The 15313-nt window shown below is 41.4% G+C and overlaps 1 long non-coding RNA gene across 1 annotated transcript in view; it reads right to left on the bottom strand.

Moving 5' to 3' along the window:
- The window catches only part of LOC114813726, a 124828-nt gene extending 109815 nt beyond the window's left edge, over window positions 1–15013 (bottom strand). The window contains exons 1-2 of the long non-coding RNA XR_003761467.1: window positions 13958–15013; window positions 10253–10356 (exon numbers count right to left, since the gene is read on the bottom strand). This is a non-coding gene — a long non-coding RNA (uncharacterized LOC114813726). The remainder of the gene's footprint in view (window positions 1–10252; window positions 10357–13957) is intronic.
- Between the last annotated feature and the right edge of the window lie 300 nt (window positions 15014–15313).

Below are 15313 nucleotides of genomic sequence, written 5' to 3'. Positions count from 1 at the left end.
CCTGGGAAAACCTTGTCAATACCAATAACCCGCACAATTTCAGCCTGGTAATTGAGGTTTTGTGAGGGCACTTATGCTCAAAGACCACTGATCATGTCACTTCTGTCCTCTAAGGTTACGTTCACAAATAGCTCAAGGGGCTGTCATGGAATTCCAGCCTTTTATTTTCCTCTAGTTTTACATTTCCGACAACGAGAAGTTGGTCGAGAATGGTCCACGCTGTAAGTCTTAAACAGAAAAGAAAATATTTTAGAAGGAAAAAAAGAAAAAAAGTGCCTGGGTGCAATACTACCTAAAGCCACAGGGTGGCGGTAGGGTTCTTAGATCAGCAGAAAGGCTGTTTGAAAAGGCCTAAAAATACGATTTTACCTGCAGTAAAAGAGGACTTGAAAAAAACGGGAGGGGAGAGGGGGCAAAAAGAGGGGGGCAGGAAGAGACACGGTAGTGCTTAGGCCAGGAATACCTTAATTAAGTCTTTTTGTAGTATACTGATGAAAGTTAACTGCAGTGTAAACTTTAGAAATGGCCAATTGAATATTACAAATTTTAAGGACAAAACAGTCCTAAAATAATTATTCACTTCAATCTATTCTGCATTTATACTGCATCTATGATCACAGCAGGAATATCTTTACTTATTTTGGACCTTTCCCCAACCCTCTTCGCCAATTCTAAAGTCAATCATTACTCCATGCTTCGGGGAGCAAATTAAAAGAATGGAGGTAGTATGCTTTGACCAGAAACCCTTAACAACTAGGAGATCAATCAGTTGTATTTATGAGCACTTACTGTGTGCAGAGCACTGTACTAAGCGCTTGGGAGAGTATATACAACAGAGTTCATAGACATGTTCCCTGAAGCCAGAGGCAGGATGTGTGCGAGATGTTGGTGGGGAGATAGATGAGATCAAGGTACAGTGTGAGTATGTTGGCATTAGACGATCAATGTGTGTGGTCTGGGTTGGAGTGAGAAAGCAGCAAGGTAAGGTAGGAGGGGGCAAGCTGACTGAGTATTTTAAAGCCAACGGTAAGGAGTGAGTTTGATGCATAGGTTGATGGGCAACCACTGGAGGTTCCTGATGAGTGGGGAAAAATATCAACTGAACGTTTTTTGTAGAAAAATGATCCCAGGCAGCAGAGTGAAGTATGGACTGGAGTGAGAAGAGACAGGAGACAGTAAGGTCACCACAAAGCAGAAGTTTCTCAGCATCTTAGATAGCATCCTCCTATTGCTGCCTATGGTAAAAGATGATAGGTGGTAGTTGGCAAGAAATTCTGTAACCACAGATATCATCTGGCAGTCGCAATCTGTTTCTGCTTTAGGGTACTCAGCTATCCCTGATTTACGAAGATATCCCAGCAATTTGAATTCCCCATCATAAGTACAAACCCTCAGAATCCTGCAATCCGTCTCTCCAGAAGACAGAAATAATCACTATTATGGCATTTGTTAAGGACCTTCTATGGACCAAGGACTGTGCCAAATGCTGGGGTAAACAGTTCCACTGGACCAACTCTACCATGAACTTGCCTTTAATAGCAGACATCTACAGAAAATAAACTAGTCATTATTAAATATAGGATGGATTTGACATCAGACACTGAATATTTTGATTAAAAAGCAAAACAGGGAATGGTTGTTTTCAATTGTTTCTCTCTCACATGAAGACATTGGCTGTAATTTTGTGTTATTCTTCTAATACTTCAGATAATGAAATAAGAGCGTATTAAGAGATATGATCCCTGTCCTCAAGGGAATAATCTAATGGGAAGGATAATACAGAGAAGGGAAGATACATGAGTGTGGAGACCTTTGATAGGATGGCATGATCAGGAAGAGTAAGGAGCCACCAAAACTTGAGTAGAATTGGACATCTCTGTCCTCATTACAAATGGAGCAAAACTGATAATCGTGGTATTTAAGTACTTAGTATTTGCCAAACACTGTACCAAGCACTGGGTTACATACAATATAATCCAGTGAGATGGATATTTAAAACTGAAAGCAAATCCAATCATTACTAGTGATATCTCTATGGCAAAGAGTATGTTTCTACTGCACTTCCCTGAAAACACTTTACCCTGGACCAGTTTTTACTAGTTTTATCATTGAGTGGTATTTGCTGATGTATGTAGCCCTTACCTAAGTTCTTCCATCACAGGATTTCAAAATAACTAAAATTTGACAATTTCTGATGGAATTTTAGGTATTTTCAAAGGCCTGGTTCCTGATAGCCTCTGTAGCTGCAGACATATAATAGGTCTCCTACAGCCTTGGTCAAGATTTTTAAGTCACCTTATAAAGAAGCAGCATAGCCTAGTGAAAAGATCATGGGCCTGGAAGTCAAAGAACCTGGGTTTTAACCCTGGCCCTGCCATATCCCTGCTGGGTGACCTTGGGCAAGTTACTTGACCTGTCTGTACTTCAGTTTCCTTATCTGAAAATGAGGATAAAATACCTGTTCTCCCTCTCATTTAAACTGTGACCCACATGTGGGAAAGGAACTCTGTCCTATTTGATTGCCTTGTAACTAACTCACTGCTTAGAATAATGACATAGACCTGATATGGGCAGGGATTGTCTCTATTGCTGAACTGTACTTTCCAAGTGCTTAGTACAATGCTCTGCACACAGTAAGCACTCAAATACGATTGAATGAAATGTTTCTTTTAGGTACAAGCAGATAAAATGACAAGTTTAAGAACCTTTAGAAAATGATGTATATGCAGGATTGCTATCATTTCAGCTATTTTTTTTTGGTTTAAAACATAGCTGTTCTCTGGTTTAAAGACATATATTTCTGCTCAAATTAATTCCTGCAAGTCATGCAGGGTATGGGTGGAGGAGACAGTGATTCTGAGTCTGAAATCACACATGCATGTGTGAGATGGCGGGGGGGGGCGGTAAGGGGGAGAGAGAAGACAGAACATTGAGGCAGAGATTTTATGCTTTTAGTAAATCTGCATTTGAAGTGAAAAAGATGTGTAAACTTATACTATTAAACCTAAATGAATTCCAGATGTTGGGGATCCATGAGCTTCCCTCAGCTTCTCTGCCCATGACACATGCACTGAGTCCCTCAGTTTTTATTTTCATTAATTGTTAGGGTCTCAGATCACAACTCCCTAGTACCTTGAATCCAAAGTGTAGATCTTAGAAATTCATTTTAAAATTATTGCTCTGAGAAATCCCAGCTCCATAATCTTTGATTTTTTTCTGGCAATGGAAAATGTCTTTACAAAAAACAAACATCTGGTTTGAATTGAACATCAAATTGCAGTCGGAGTGCCCACTCTCGAGGTTCCTTCAAATGTTTTACATGTGAACATGATTTTTCAAGACAGTTAAATCTTTAATTGAAGCCCAAATGTACACATAAAACTTCCTTAAAAGGTATTTTTCAACTCTACAGGGCAGCATTTATTGTCTTTTCTCTAGTTCACCATCTACAAAACTAGTAAAGACTTTAGACTTTAAAGTAAAGACTATAAGACTTAAAGTATTATTAGTACTTAGAGCATCCAGTATATGCCAGATACTGACCCAAGAGAGTGTTTGTCTCCAGTTAGCTGAAATTTAAATTGATTACTCAGGCTTGGTGTCATTTAATCTAGCCTTGTTGAGCTGAGCTGGCAGGAGATCAGCTGTTTCCAGTCTCCCTGCCTCTTTTATTGATGGGAGACTCCATATTTTGGGATGCCTCATGCATATTGGCTTACCCCAGCTGGAGGGCTGGAGATCTTGAAGACAGGTTTGAATTCCATTTGAAATAGCTAGAGTCAGAAGACGAATGTAACTTGGGCAAATAGGCTCAAACTAGGAAGAAGCCAACCTTCTTCCCTCGCTTGCCAGAGTCAAAGCAAAAGTTCTCACTGAGAGCCTCATACACAAACATCCTGAAGAAGTTCAGGGCAAACACCTGAGCAATATTTTTTCATCTCATTAAGCATTTACTTTTCCTAAAATTTCCTCCAGGCTGGAATCAGTGGTACCAACTTTTCTTTTCAAGAGAGGAGATGAAAAGGTGGCAGGGAGTTTAGGGGAATGAGGAGTGGGAAGGAACAGGCTTTACAGAGTTAACAGGTCAGAGAGCTGCCATTTGGGGGCATTTTTGCCTCATTTATCCCACCACCAAACCCTTGGCTACCCCCCCCCACCCCCACCAGAAGTAGTAATATATATTTTGATGCCCTCTTATTTTATTCAGCTTAAACCAGAAGTGAATAAACTCACACTTCTTGAGATTTACACATATATGGTAATATACTTATATTAATGCCTATCTTCCCCTCTAGAATGTACAGTCACTGTGGGCAGGAATGTGTTTATTGTTATATTGTACTCTTCCAAGCAGTAAGCTCTCCTTAAATATGATTGAATGAATGGGAGAGCTATGGGCTGGTGGATTTTCTGGAGCAGGGAGGGGCTGGACTGGGGCTGTGGGGAGTGGGATGGCATGAATGAGGGGATGAGGCTGGTCAAGGCAGAAATTCAGTTAGATGAGTTCAGAGAGAGTGAAGAGTACAATTTGAGGATTAACATATTAGATTGGGGAGAGCTGGTGGATAGCCTCAAAGCCATCTGGGAGAAGTCTGTCAAGTTCAAAAACCAGCTTGGATCTCAGGTGATGGTTTCCCTGGAAAACAGCACAGCCCAGCCACTATGCCCTAGTGGCTACAGCACAGGCCTGGGAGTCAGAAGGCTTGTCTACCATGTGACCTTGATCAAGTCACTTAACTTCTCTGTACCTCAGTAACTTAATCTAAACTGGGAATTAAGACTGTGAGCCCCAAGTGGGACAGGGACTGTGTTTAACTTGATTAACTTGTATCTACCTCAGAGGTTAGTAAAATGCCTGGCACATAGTAAGCCTTAACAAATACCACTAAAAAAACCCAAGAACAAAAACAACAACAACAAAAATAAACCCCAACAGCTCAGCCTTGGAATCTCCCCAACCCTCCAAGGAGTTCCCTGGACCAGAGGTGACCCAAACTCTGGCTGAACTCAGGGATGATTTGCCTAAAGTGCACCTTCTCAAACCAATCTCAACCCTCCAACCCTCCAATGCAATCATTTCCCAGATCCACATTTCTAGATAAATGATGACAATGTAAGCAGAAGCAGTGGACCACTGGGAAAGATTGAAGCTGCATTTGAAAGTGCTCAGATTTACCACCCACTTTTTAGAGTACAACAAAACCTCTGAATGCACAGTAATGGCATACAAGTCTAAATGCAATACTGCCAGTAATAGACCCAAATTATTGATAAAAGGTCCAAGTTACCCCAGGGATAACAGCACAATCCCATTCTAGAGTTCATATCAACAATGGGGTTTACGACCTCCATGTTGGATCAGGACATCCAAATGGTGAAGCCGCTATTAATGGTTTGTTTGTTCAATGATTAAAATCCTACGTGATCTGAGTTCAGACTGGTGTAATCCAGGTCGGTTTCTATCTATGAATAATTTCTCCCAGTATGAAAGGACCAGAGAATTAGGCCAATCTCACAGAGAAGCCTCCTACCTAGCAAATTAAGATGTTATCATTTGTTATTTTATCCTAAGCAATTCTAGATAAGGAGCCAGCTATATTAAGGTTACCGAGGCAGTAATTGTGTAAAGCTTAAGCTTTTTTTAAAAAAAATACACCTGGGAGGGGAAAAAAGTTCCTTGGTCAACCAAGAAAGAAAGGGTAACCAAGGCTAACTTCAAGCCAAGAGAATTTATGCACTAGGCTGTAACGAGTCTGGCCCATCTCAAGAAAAGTCCACAGTGAAAAGATTAGCAGTCTTACCTGCCTAAAGTCAACAGCAATTAGCACAGAAATTCAGGATAACTCGGTTTGGGTAAGAAAGCATATGTGAAAGTGTTTCCAAAGGCTCTCCCATCCCAAAGAAAGCAATATTAGGATCTTTACAAGCAGCCAGACTTGAAATCTCTTCTTTAAAAAGGTCAAAGCTACTGAGGCTTGAATGTGTTAATAATTCAAAGTTCAATCTGCCCCAAAACCTGATAGGTTTCTTCTGAGCCCACTATTCTAGGATGTTAATATAGGAATCTGAAAATATGTTGATGCTAAATCTCATCCTCTTTAATCCTGTTCCCTTGACCTAAGAAAAAAGGAATGTATGATCCTACAAAAGCTAGGAACTTCATTAGATCAAAAGCAGCATTTTGTTTTCAATTTTAATTCTGCATACTTATAGTAACCAGGAAAACCAGTGCCTTGCTAAGCTTTTGAAATGTTGGATTCTCAACATAAATCCTTTGGGTTGTCTAATTCACTGTGTAGTGATCGAAGACTCGTGTTAGTGCATAGTGAATTGAAAATAAAACTTCTCCAGTGGCTAATTAGATTCACTGTGTAAACACCAAACAGTGGGAGAAGGAGCTATCAGGAATAAACCTAAAATCATATGATTTTATCATTGCAAGATTTTTCCTTTAGAAACTAACATTTTGACTCAATAAACAGAGTAGCTAAATCACAAAATAAGGGAAAATGTTGTCAATTATGTAATTTGCTGCTTTCAAGTAAAAGTAGTTGAACTAAGGCTTTAGTTCAGTACAGTTGAACTAACTGTACCATTAGTCTAGTCAATAATATTTATCAAGCACTTTGTGCAGAGCACTGCACTAAATTCAGTATAACAGTTGATAGACCCATCATCTCCCTACAAGGAGCTTACGGTCTGAACAGTTATATTTACAGAGCACTTACCCTGTGCCCCGCATTGTACTAAGCACTTGGGTAAGTCTGATAAAATAGATTCTGTAGACACCTTCTGATTCTTGAAAGCTTCTGGTGCCCAGAAGAGAAAATCCTGGGCAGGTGAATCTTGTGGCTGACCAGGGATTGGGTTGCTTAGAGACAGAGGTTTCTATGTTCCCTTCTCCTCCCATCCCCACAGCCCCAATTTCTCCTGCTCCAAGTGCCCTCAGGGATGTTAATTTGTTTTCAGAGATAAATTCAAATTGCAATTCCAAATCCACTGCTGTTTCCTTTTTCTGATAATATCCCCTTTAATTTTTAATGGTTTGACAGGTATCTTTAAATACAATTTTAGTAAAAAAGAAAATCTGCATTTGCTGAGGCTGACAACTCCAAGAAGCAACATGATCTAGTGGAGAGAGCAAGGGCCTGGAAATCAGAAGGACCCAGATTCTAACAGCGGCTCCGCCACTTATCTGCTATGCGACCTTGGACAAGTCATTTAACTTTTCTGTGCCTCATCTGTAAAATGGGGATTAAGACTGTGAGCCCCATAAGAGAAATGGACTGTGTCCAACCCAATCGTCTTGTATCTCTACCCCAGTGTCTAGTACAGTACATAGTAAACACTTTAAAAAAATTTAAAAAAAACTACTTCACTACTACTATGTTTTTCCTGCCTTAACAAGTGAAGCGATAGAATATGTTAATTTGTCCCAAAAGTAGTTAGTATCCGGCCTGATTGTAAGGTTCATTTTGATTTGCAATGATGTTGAAAGAACAGAACTACATTTTTGGTTGGCAAAATTCACAGTATTAACATATTGCAGTTGTTTTTGTTTTTTAAATGGTCAGATGATAATTCCAACTCATACTCTAAAGCTCAGTTCACCTAATTTATTATCAGTAACTACAGTCTTCAAACACGTGCAGTGTACTGATTTGGCCACCAACATTATTAAGTCCACGACCAAGTGAAGCCCTCATGAGCAAGAGCCAATCAGCTGTCATTCCACTGGATACTGAAAGCCAAAAGGTAAATGCAGTCTCTGGGAAAGAGGAAGTAGGCTCAAAAAAAATCCTGAGCTAATAGCTTGTGAATGCAATGTGAGAAAGCAAGGCAATGTGAGAAAGAAATAAAAAGAGGAAAATTCTTGGTAGCTGGGAAATCATGGTGTTTCACTCAATTGTATTTACTGAGCACTTACTGTATGCAGAGCACTGTATTAAGCACTTGGAAAGTACAGTTCAGCATCAGAGAGAGACAATCCCTGCCCACAACAGTTTGAGCAAGTTAGCTTCTCCTGCCTCGGTCCCACCCCGATTAGGGGCTGTTAAATCCACCAAGGGCAGAACCAACAGCAACCCACCCTTCATGCTCACTCTGGGGATCCCACACTTCCCTCATCCTTAAGGGTCCCCACATCCAAACTGATCAAGACACAGAGAAGCAGCATGACCTAGTGGAAAGAACACAGGCCTGGAGTCAGAAGGAACTGGGTTCTAATTCCAGCTCCACCACTTGCCTACTGCATGATCTTGGGCAGGTCACTTTACTTCTCTGGGCCTCAGTGACCCCATCTGTAAAATGGGGATTAAGAATGTGAGCCTCATGTGGGACATGGACTGTGTTCGATCTGATTAGCTGGCACCTACCCCAGGGCTTAGTACACTGCTTGGCACAAAGTGTTTAATACCATAAAAAAGGGGATGGTGGCAGCAAATTATCTGGACATTATCAGGATACACCAGCTGGGGCTACTTCCTGACGGGAATAGTAAAGATGAAAATTCTTCCACGTGTCCTCCTTTAACCCAGGGTGGTTGAGATTGGGAAGGCTGGCTGGGCAATCTAGCACACAGATGGTAATGCAATTTGGGGTCCAAGGGTTGAAGCACCCCAGCTGTGCCCTATTGGCATACACAGAGTGGGACAGAAACATCTTTACCCAGAACCATTCCCTGCAAGGATCTGGAACAAGACATCTGCATGTGAGTTGAGTCCAGGGCTAAAGCCGGGGCAAATCTCCAATAAATGGCAGAAAACATCACAGGTTCATGTTAGGAAGGACTAGCAGGGGCATGTGGAGATCTAATTACAGTTACAAATGTGGTTAGGGTGGGTAGGCCTTCTCTGCAGGTTCAGGTCAGGCATGGATGGAGATTATGTGGACATGGATAGGAGCATAAAATACAGTAGCTGGGCAGGTCTTTGCCCACAGAAACTCAGATCTCACCCCTTGTTAACAATGAGTGTGGATCTTTATAAAAAAATAAAGTAGGCTGCTCAGTTTCAGCCTGATCTTTGAAGATAATTTTTCATTAGAAATTTTTGCCAAGTCTATTATATTATATTCTCCTAGGCACTTACTATACCACTGCACACAGTAAGCGCTCAATACAAACAATTAGAAAGTTTTGGTTTGGTTCCAGGTCAGTCTGGGGCAAATTTCACAATTAGAAGAGCCAGAGTTGTATTTAAACATTTAGTGGCATGATCAGATCCCTGAGCAGCCTGCCTTGCTTAGGGCACCACTGCCTGGCTGGAAGGCGGCATAGGGTGTAAGGGTTGGGACACTTGCTGATGGAGAGAGTACCTCCTTTGCCTTGGGTTGGCTCGTCTCACCGTCTTAAGACTCATGCTCTTTGTACTTGCGCAAAAGTGGGTGGCCCAGTCCTTAATGTTGGCTCAGGTGCCAATGTAGAGCTAGTGCAAATTGTTTCATGCAGGCAGGGCCAACGTTTGGGTATACCATCAGCCCAAACTCCAAGCTCACTCCAGGAACGTCAACATCAGAATTACTACTTTACTGACAGATAAACACTTTGGGCTTCTTCATCCCCATCGTCCTTTCCCTAGGCCTGCCTCCCCGGGCTACCACCATCCTGCCTTGGGTCAACCACAGGGTCTAAATAAGCTAAACAGCCCATGAGGGAAGAAGCACCAACCCCTCTGCAGATGATGGCTACCAATCCAGCAGGCTACCGGGCCAATCAGGAGTCAAACATGAGGAAACATTTTCACAGAACAAATATGATTTAAACCCAACATTTTTCAGCATTTCCATGTTGAATTATAACAAGAAGCACAAGATCCAAAATCCCCCTGTTATTTAGCTAATGAACTATTATTGTTTGTACCACCTTCTGTACAGTTCGTTTCAGGAAACTGACTTTAAGTCAGAAATGTGTACTAACATGAAGGATGGTGAAACAGAGGGAACAGATCTCTTTCAAAAGTTGTAATTTCTAGAAGCATTTTTTTTTCCAATCCCAAGCATCACATTTCAATTCAATTATTTTGGAAGGACAACTCCAGCCAATCAAAATATTAAGATGATATCAAATTCCTCAAGAAAATGAGTGTACTTATGAACCATGAGGAAATGACTTACTGAGAGCATGATTATTGCTCTTCCAGAAGATCCTTTTTTCCTCACCTCTACTGTAGTAGAAATTATGTTTTCCCCTGCCACAGACCCTTCAGAAATGCCCCTCTTAGTTTAACTACTAAGGAATAAAACATCACTTTACCGTATCTCAGCTGAATAAGCCATCTTGGTCCTATAGACAGCAGCTATTTCTTATGGAAAATAGATCTTCCAACACCTTCAGTGAAACTTCTGGACCAATGTCTCCTGATTTAAAGAAAGAAAAAATGTCCTAAACCTCAAGCTCTTCTTAGTAGAGTACAATTCCCACCTTTCACCCAGTTATTTTGCCCAGCAACCTGCTCTAACTGGGCTGAAGTGTTCTTTTGCTATGGCAATGGACAGGGAGAAAAAGAGTTCCAAAGCTTAGTTAGAACTCCATGCCAGAGAACAGAAGGCAAAGAGAAAGAATCGGGAGTTACCCAAGTTCACATTTTTTTTTTTATATCAGGCAACAATCAGAGTAGGAGAGGGACACTATTGCTATGGAAAATGGGGAATCTCTGCTAAATAGGCTCCCTTATAAGGTCAAACTATGCCTCTCAGATCCATTCCCGAGGATATCCTCTGAGGAGCTGAGCCATGGGACTCTTTTTGCATTACCTCCTCAAAAACAGGAAATAAGATGAAAAAAATGCAGGAAAGGCACAAAATGAAAAATAATAATAATAAATGCAGGACAGCCTCAACGATTATTCTTCCCTATTATTTTCCTACCATTTCAGGGATGTGAATTCACATAAAGGGAGGTAACAAGTCTATTGATTTCTGTCTCCTGTGGTAATTATGATGAATATGCCTTGGATGGCAGCCCCATCAACCACTGAGACTGCACGTTCTTAGAATAAGAGATAATACCTTTCCCTGGTAGTACCAGTTACCTATGATTCGGTATATTCCTTCAAAACTGAATTGAGCTGGCTCTTATCTGCCATAAACACTTGTCCCACTGTGTTTTACTGGAGCTGAAGCAGTTTAGAAAGCACTCCTATTCTTTGTGCTGTCTTTCAGTCCAAAAGCTTGAATTGATTTTGTAGGCGAGGGGGAATAGCTGAAGCATCAAGCTATGGAAATAATCCACCCGATTACTCTAGGCACCTGTGTAGTAGGCATATTTTTTGGGGGGTGGGAGGGAACCATATAGCAGTTTGCATTCCAAACATAAAATCATTATCTATGAAATTCAACATCGGGAGGTTGGATGATAGATTTGGTCTCTAGGAGCAATGTCTGGACTCAATTTCCCAAACTGTTCTTCAGAGATATTTCTCCTCCCCATTGCCCCCTCCTTCCCTCTGCTCTACCCCACTCCCCGCAGCACTTGTGTCTATTTGTACATATTTATTATTCTATTTTAATGATGTGTACATCTCATTCTATTTATTTTGATGCTATCGATTCCTGTCTACTTATTTTATTTTGTTGTCTGTCTCCCCCTTCTAGACTGTGAGCCCATTGTTGGGTAGAGATAGTCTCTATCTGTTGCTGAATTGTACTTTCCAAGCACTTAGTACAGTGCTCTGCACACAGTAAGCGCTCAATAAATATGACTGAATGAATATTTCTGCATGTTTAGGATAGTATGAACTAAAAGGCCTCAATCTGTGGAGGCTTTATGGCATGAAGGGTAACAGGATAGAGAATGAGAAGTACCTTGAGGGCAGGGATCCTGTCTACCAACTATATGACCTTGTATAGTGCCCTGAACCCAGGCACCCAACAAATATCACTGATAGATTACACCTCTTCTGAAGGTTTCACCCCACCCCCCAAATCACCGAGGAGCAGTGCTCTGCACACAGCTGCTCAATGAATACAGACAAAGCAGTTAGGAAGGAGCAGAAGGACAGCACATTTATCTCCCGATTGATTTTCAAAAGGCCTATCTACTGGTTCACCTTGTTGCTTTCAATATACGTCTTGCACAGATACTGGAAAATAAATGGAAAAGATATCATGGAATATGAAGACCAGAGTAACCCAAATCTAAAATGATGGGAAAAACATATCAGGGTATTAAGTCAGCCACTCAGGGACTCATGCTGGCTTAAAGAAGGAACTCTTTCAGATGCACTGCTACAGCACTCTCCGTGAATTAAAAGAAAATATTTATCCCTTTGATTTACACCCCAACATCTTGAAGACATCCATATAAAATTTATTATGGGTTTTTCTGAGATGGATATTTGGGAAGATGCAAGAGTAAAGAAGTACAAAGACTAATCTTGTGCATGGGAGGATACAATTATTCATACTACTTTTAAATTGAGCCCCATGAGGGACAGGGACCATATTTTCCCACCTCTGTATTTTCTCCCAGCACCTAGTACGGTGTTCAGCACACAGTGAGTACTTATTACTATCACTTCACCAAAACTCTGACATTTGGGCTTAAATCATTACTGTGTTTTTAGGTGTATCTGGCTGCACAAGGCTCACAGGTGCCACCTGTTACTTAATGGTGCTAAAATGGCTTGATTTGTCAGGCAATATGGGGCATTAGCAACTGTTCTTTTTGGCTGCAATTGAGCCCTAAAGGACTAGAAAAATGCTAGCAGTTTTAGCTTCAGATGGACAGCAATTGTGTCTATCCACTCCACTATACTCTAAGCACCTAGTGCTTTACACACAGTGAGCACTCAATACCATGATTTATAAATTGGGCACAAGCAGAGAAGGCATAACTGCCAAAGAACGTCTTACTTATACATGCCCTCTGATTAGTGTGGAATTCTGCATGACTGTATTGTTCCCCAGGTGTATTAAAAGTCTTGATACCAGGCATCCTAAACTCTACTGAGGTCAATTAAAACCAGTAGCAGGTTGAGAGAAGAAGCAGCTTAAAACTGCGGGAGGTGCCAGAGGCTAAGTTAACTGTCAATTAAACAAAGTGAAATGCTAAGTTTTTATGGTATTTGTTATACACTTACTATATATTAGGCTCTGTACTAAGCCCCGAGGTACTAAGTATTTAAATTAAGATTCTCAGATTGTGAATCCAAGCTGCAAGTCGTAATTACTATTTAAGTGACGCTAAGTCATAGCCGCTCTGCCAGGGCTATGGGTCTATTGGTTACGAAGGCCACAGTCTCGCTAAATATTTTCCAGTCACGCAGTCTAATACACGCAGAGAAAAGGGGAAAAGCAGGCTGGCCTAGGGGAGAGAGCATAAGCCTGGGAGTCAGAAGGACCTGGTTCTACACCCCAGAGCCTGTGCGGCTCAGTGGAAAGAGCACGGGCTTGGGAGTCAGAGGTCATGGATTCGAATCCCAGCTCTGCTACTTGTCAGTTGTGTGACTGTGGGCAAGTCACTTCACTTCTCTGGGCCTCAGTTACCTCAGCTGTAAAATGGGGATTTAGACTGTGAGCCTCATGTGGGACAACCAAATTACCCTGTATCTACCCCTGCGCTTAGAAGAGTGCTCTGCACATAGTAAGCACTTAACAAATACCAACATTATCATTATTACCTGACCGGTGTGTGACCTGGAACAAGCCACTTCACTTCTCTGTGCCTCAGTTCCCTCATCTGTAAAATGGGGATTAAGACCGGGAGCCCCATGTGGAACATGAACTGTGTCCAACCCGATTAGTTTATATCTACCCCAGAGCTTAGTATAGTGCCTGGCACGTAGTAAGTACTTAACAAATATCCACCCCCAGCTCCCAAGAAAAAAAAGAAAAACAGGAACAGATCCCAAAGCTTATAGACCCTTCAATACATTCTCTTTTGAGTCACAGAAGTTAAATACACATGCAGACTTTCTTACTTAAATACATTAACAAACCTCTGAGCATGTATACTCACAAACAGAAACGGGCCAGAACACTCACTATGTCCCGAGAGAGAGAAGAAAGCAGGGTATCTAACTCTTGAATTTAAAAGGCTGCACGCCGCTGTCTGACAAGCAATCATCCACAGGTGATTCTGGAAAGAGAGGCCCCTCCCTTCCAGGAAATACATTTCCCAGGCAGGAGGGGATGCTAGGTTAAGTTTCCTACTTCCTTTGCAGACTCTTAACCTCAGTTCCACCTCCACAGGAGTCTGAACAGTCTCACTACCAGGCTGAGGACATTTTTCACTAAAGTTTGTTATGGCCTTACTAGCATTAGTTAGCACATTACTCTGCTGTGTTTCCTTTGAAGGCTGGGCCCCTATTGTTTGAAGTCGATTGAATGAATGAAGAGCAATCGCGCATTCATTTTGCTGGGAGTGAAAAACAAACCATTTTTGAACAATAGAAAGAAAAACAAATTAGATTGAAAGAAGCAACTGGGGCTTAATTATAGGTTTGTAAACATGAGATTGGATATACTAGCTCACTTGCATTTAAAAATTAAAAAAAAATTCATGAATGCACTTAATTTCTCAGAACAGTGCCTTGTCAACAAACATAACCTCACCTAAAAATACATTTCAGTTTACTCACAGTAAACATTCCTGAAATGAAAGCTGTGTTTTGAGAAAAGTCATGATCAACTATTACCTCAGTGGCATGTACGATGTGCTAGTAACTACTCGGCCCGTTACTACTTCTTGCCTTAAAATGATAGCAAATGCACTGAGGTCATCACAGGTTACTGTATGCTTCTTACAAGAGCTACTTAACTTGCAAATGAGTCGAGACCTTTCAAGGGCCCTTTAAAATACCTACCGCCCAAGGCAATGACTAGTGTCCTGCTTTGGATCCAATAGAATCAGTCCTGCTCTGGGAATCGGGAGACCTAAATTCTGATCCTGGCTTTCCTACAGCTGGTGAATGTGGGTGATGGAAAGTAGGACGTTCACTTGGCTAAGTGCTGAGAAGCAGTGTGGCTTAGTGGATAGAGCATGGGCCTGGGAAGCAGAAGGACCTGGGGTCTAATCCCAACTCTGCCACATGTCTGCTGTGTGACCTTGGGCAAGTATTTCACCTCTCTGGGCCTCAGCTACCTCATCTGTAAAATGGGAATTGAGACTGTCAGCCGCACGTAGGACAGGGACTGTGTCCAACCTCATTAACTTGTATCTACCCCAGTGCATGGCATAAAGAAAGCGCTTAACAAGTACCATAATTATCATTAGTCCCTTGAAGCATTCTGTACCTCAGCAGGGACACTTTCATTCAATAGTATTTATTGACACGACTGATAGGGACAGAGAGAATGTGAATGTTGTTGGGGA

The sequence above is a fragment of the Ornithorhynchus anatinus genome, chromosome 8 (genome assembly GCF_004115215.2).
Source record: "Ornithorhynchus anatinus isolate Pmale09 chromosome 8, mOrnAna1.pri.v4, whole genome shotgun sequence".
Classification (NCBI taxonomy): Eukaryota; Metazoa; Chordata; class Mammalia; order Monotremata; family Ornithorhynchidae; genus Ornithorhynchus; species Ornithorhynchus anatinus.
Note: the sequence above shows the minus strand (reverse complement) of the source record. Positions and strands in the feature narration are given on the sequence as shown.